Source organism: Vanessa tameamea, chromosome 31, assembly GCF_037043105.1.
Source record: "Vanessa tameamea isolate UH-Manoa-2023 chromosome 31, ilVanTame1 primary haplotype, whole genome shotgun sequence".
NCBI lineage: Eukaryota > Metazoa > Arthropoda > Insecta > Lepidoptera > Nymphalidae > Vanessa > Vanessa tameamea.
The window spans coordinates 42501-47500 of NC_087339.1; the positions used below are offsets into that span (position 1 = coordinate 42501).

Below are 5000 nucleotides of genomic sequence, written 5' to 3' on the forward strand. Positions count from 1 at the left end.
ACTTTCCCTCACGGTACTTGTTCGCTATCGGTCTCGCGGTAATATTTAGCCTTAGATGGAGTTTACCACCCACTTAGGGCTGCACTCTCAAGCAACCCGACTCTGAGGAGCGTACCTCTCGCCGTCTCGCTCCGTCGCTACGGGCCTGGCACCCTCTACGGGAAAACGGCCCCGTTCAAGACGAACTTGGACAGGAGTGGCGACGACGAGAAAGCGATACCTCCCGAACACCACATCTCCCGCGATCGTTACAACCGCGGGATTCAGTGCTGGGCTATTTCCTGTTCGCTCGCCGCTACTAAGGAAATCCTGGTTAGTTTCTTTTCCTCCGCTTACTAATATGCTTAAATTCGGCGGGTGATCCTCCCTGATCTGAGGCCAACGATAAAAAAAACGAGGCAGACGCGATATCCGTCAACGCGACGGCGCCGCTTTCGTCGAGACGAGAGAGAATTTTCATTCCGGTCGTTCCGACGTCGGCGTCGACGCGCTCTTCGGACGTCGAGTCCGCCTACTCGATATACGAATGTTTCGATGTCATCACGTAAACTATGCGCGCGCGCGCGCTTTATGTACACTCGTATATAAACGTTCGTAACGATCGCGGAGCTTTTGTATTCGAAATTTTGACATTAGAAAATAAACAAAAGAAACGCACATACTCATCTCGAGACGAGAAGAGATCACCTAAACTCCGATTACCCCCTCTTCGAATTATCGAGAACAACTCAATGAAACGATCGAAAGGTCGGAGATGGGCGCTCCTCGTCTGGCGACGAGCGACGCTCTCAGTCTCTCTGACGTCGCATATAACGAAACTCCGTGACGTGAACGTACACACGAACGTATATAAAAAATATACATAATATAAATTATATATACACGCACGCATGTAAACGTAAACATACATACACATCGTCGTATTTGTTATATTTGAACGGACCGAGAACGAAATGCGTATATTAAGTATTATATTTAAACACGTAATAACGATCTCGAACGCGGATACCGTCATATGTTCGAGTCGAACGTCAAAGTCTTTTACTTCGGTTAAGACGTAAAGAGACGAGACATTAAACGTTCGAACAGTGTGGTTTATATTTTTATACAGCCGGCCCTCAGACAGGAGTGGTCCTGGATGTTTCTCCACGGACCGCAATGTGCGTTCGAAATGTCGATGTTCAAATGTGTCCTGCAGTTCACACTATGACGCGCAGTTAACTGCGTTCTTCATCGACCCGCGAGCCAAGTGATCCACCGTCCAGGGTAATGGTTTTGTTAATTTTTTTGTTGTATAATTTCTACGATCACTCGAACGATTCTATACGCCAGAGTGATATTAGTTAGTTTTTTATTTTTATTTTTTTTTTTTTTTTTGTTTTTTTCTCTTCTTTTTAGTATATAGAGAAAAATTCAAAAATTAAAAAAAAATAAATAAAATAAAATAAAAAAAAAAAAAAAAAGTACAAAACAAAAAAAAAAAAATATACATTTTATTTGAAGATGACGTATGTGCGTTGACACATCGTACTTTCCTCGAAATCGACATCGAAAAATATCAGTATAGGACGCGTTACACGACTCTCCGACTCGAGAACGAGAGAATCGCGTCCTCGCATCGAAACGACACATTCCGAACGTCGATTTTTGTGTTTTAGAATTTTATTATCGTTCATCATCGCACTCATTCGAGATAGATAATTTACGTTAATGATCCTTCCGCAGGTTCCCCTACGGAAACCTTGTTACGACTTTTACTTCCTCTAAATGATCAAGTTTGGTCAACTTCCCAGCAACGCCGACGGCCGTGAAGCCACCGCGTGTCGGTCCGAAGACCTCACTAAATCATTCAATCGGTAGTAGCGACGGGCGGTGTGTACAAAGGGCAGGGACGTAATCAACGCGAGCTTATGACTCGCGCTTACTAGGAATTCCTCGTTTATGGGGGATAATTGCAAACCCCAATCCCCAGCACGAAGGAGTTTCAACGGGTTGCCCGGGCCTCTAGGCCAGGGAGAACATGCTGATTCCTTCAGTGTAGCGCGCGTGCGGCCCAGGACATCTAAGGGCATCACAGACCTGTTATTGCTCAATCTCGTGCGGCTCGAAGCCGCCGGTCCCTCTAAGAAGAATTTTAATACGCCGCCAGTGAGTTGCTCGACCGAAATCGAGCACACCTAAATGACGACGCCTATTTAGCAGGCTAGAGTCTCGTTCGTTACCGGAATTAACCAGACAAATCGCTCCACCAACTAAGAACGGCCATGCACCACCACCCACCGAATCAAGAAAGAGCTATTAATCTGTCAATCCTTCCGGTGTCCGGGCCTGGTGAGATTTCCCGTGTTGAGTCAAATTAAGCCGCAGGCTCCACTCCTGGTGGTGCCCTTCCGTCAATTCCTTTAAGTTTCAGCTTTGCAACCATACTCCCCCCGGAGTCCAAAATCTTTGGTTTCCCGGAAGCTGCCCGCCGAGCCATTGTAGTAACGTCGGCGGATCGCTAGATGACATATTTACGGTTAGAACTAGGGCGGTATCTAATCGCCTTCGAACCTCTAACTTTCGTTCTTGATTGATGAAAACACCTTTGGCAAATGCTTTCGCTGATGTTCGTCTTGCGACGATCCAAGAATTTCACCTCTAACGTCGCAATACGAATGCCCCCAGTTATCCCTATTAATCATTACCTCGGAGTTCTGAAAACCAACAAAATAGAACCGAGATCATATTCTATTATTCCATGCACGAAATATTCAAGCGGCATTTTGAGCCCGCTTTGAGCACTCTAATTTGTTCAAAGTAAAATTGTCGGCCCATCTCGACACTCACTGAAGAGCACCGCGATAGGATTTTGATATTGAACCGGCGTTTTACCGCCGGCTCACCGACGATATGCTCCGCAGACGTGTCAGTATCACCGCGGATGCGGTGCACCGACAGCGCGGCGCACAAATGCAACTACGAGCTTTTTAACCGCAACAATTTTAGTATACGCTATTGGAGCTGGAATTACCGCGGCTGCTGGCACCAGACTTGCCCTCCAATTGTTCCTCGTTAAAATATTTAAAGTGTACTCATTCCGATTACGAGGCCTCGAAAGAGTCCCGTATCGTTATTTTTCGTCACTACCTCCCCGTGCCGGGAGTGGGTAATTTGCGCGCCTGCTGCCTTCCTTGGATGTGGTAGCCGTTTCTCAGGCTCCCTCTCCGGAATCGAACCCTGATTCCCCGTTACCCGTGACAACCATGGTAGTCGCAGAAACTACCATCGAAAGTTGATAAGGCAGACATTTGAAAGATGCGTCGCCGGTACTGGACCATGCGATCGGCAAAAGTTATCCAGATTCATCAAAATTAACGACTTCGGACGAGACGCCCTCCGTCGATTGGTTTTGATCTAATAAAAGCACTCATCCCATCACTGGTCAGAGTTCTGATTGCATGTATTAGCTCTAGAATTACCACAGTTATCCAAGTAACTGAGTAAGATCTAAGGAACCAAAACTGATATATTGAGCCATTCGCGGTATCGCCTTAATACGGCTTGCACTGAGACATGCATGGCTTAATCTTTGAGACAAGCATATAACTACTGGCAGGATCAACCAGGGAGCTAACATAGACTTGTTGAAGTCGTCAAACTCTCTTCTCGTTTCATATTCACATATAAAATACACACACACACGCGAGGCACGCACGCACGCACGCATGCATGCATGCATGCACGCATGTATGTATGTATGTACCATATACGCACAGTATGAAACGAGCGTCTTACCGTATCGTCAATCGCGTTAGACGCGATAGATTTTAACGGTTGACTCTTTTATAATTCAAACGAGACACTCGCTCGCGCGCGCTCGCGCGCTCCCCCGCGCTTTATATATTTATCGAGACGATATTTATATATCGCGACGGCGGCGGCGGCGGCGGCGGCGACGGCGGCGTCGTCACATAATGACACATCACGGTCACGAATTCGAACGTTCTAAACGAGATCGAGTTTATTTTAAAATAACACTTCGCACACGACGTGTACGTATGTATTGTTCAACGATTATTATCGTAAAACATTGGGATCGACGCCCGGTGTTTGAGTGATCGTACCGATACTCGGGTTATGTATTTTTTGTACATGATAAATGAAAAATAAAAAGAATTTTAGAAACGACCGTTTTCATGATATAATATCAAAATTATACACATTATACGAATACATTGAATCTTTTAAAAACTCTGGTCTCTAACACGTTTCCTTCTCATATGTGTCGTGTCACGACGTCGCACAGATCTACTACAATGAATCGACACTATTCCATGAGGATAGATTGTAGAGAAGAGCGCGACGACGACGACGATAAGAGGAAGCGCATGTGAGGCAGAGAGATTTACGTGCGTCCGTCGGTCGGCACAGTTTTACAGAACGAAAAAAAAAAAAAGAATCTTTTCATCATTTCCACGTGTCAGTGAATATTGTATGTTGTCCCCCCAGCGGTCGCGACGATTCGTACGTACATAGGTAATACTACGTGTAAAGTATAATATAACGCGATACGACGAATCGAGACGCCAGAGAGACGCAACAACGACGACGACGAAAGGAAACGATAATAAATTTTTATTTTTCGTTATACAAGAGTACTACTGTGATCGGTCACTTCGCGTCTCGCATCAAATTTCAATGTTCGACGTTCGAACCGTCACTACTCCATATATATGCCCGGCGACGAGTATGACATTCGGCTCGTCCGAACGGAATGTAATTTTTTTATTTTTTTTTTTTACGTTTCTCATATTTGATCCGATATCATAAGAGAACAAACCCCAGACACGCACCCCTAACCGCCCACCCCCCCCCCCCCAAACCCCCAACCCCCCCGCAACCCCCTCTGTATACCCCGAAACAAACATCCAAACCCGTATTATATATATATATCTCTATTATATATTTTGTTCAATATTTTTATATATAGGATATGATTATATGATATTATGCAACGT

General features: G+C 45.2%; 3 non-coding genes across 3 annotated transcripts in view; all 3 read right to left on the reverse strand.

Moving 5' to 3' along the window:
- LOC135194563 (large subunit ribosomal RNA) overlaps positions 1-381 on the reverse strand; it is a 3975-nt gene extending 3594 nt beyond the window's left edge. The window contains exon 1 of the ribosomal RNA XR_010309837.1: positions 1-381. This exon is cut by the window's left edge and continues 3594 nt beyond it. This is a non-coding gene — a ribosomal RNA (large subunit ribosomal RNA).
- Positions 382-1112: 731 nt separating this feature from the next.
- On the reverse strand, positions 1113-1269 carry LOC135194572 (5.8S ribosomal RNA). Its single transcript, XR_010309846.1, has one exon. It is a non-coding gene; the product is annotated as a 5.8S ribosomal RNA (ribosomal RNA).
- A 439-nt stretch (positions 1270-1708) lies between these two features.
- LOC135194550 (small subunit ribosomal RNA) lies at positions 1709-3611 on the reverse strand. The gene has a single exon (XR_010309824.1). It is a non-coding gene; the product is annotated as a small subunit ribosomal RNA (ribosomal RNA).
- Between the last annotated feature and the right edge of the window lie 1389 nt (positions 3612-5000).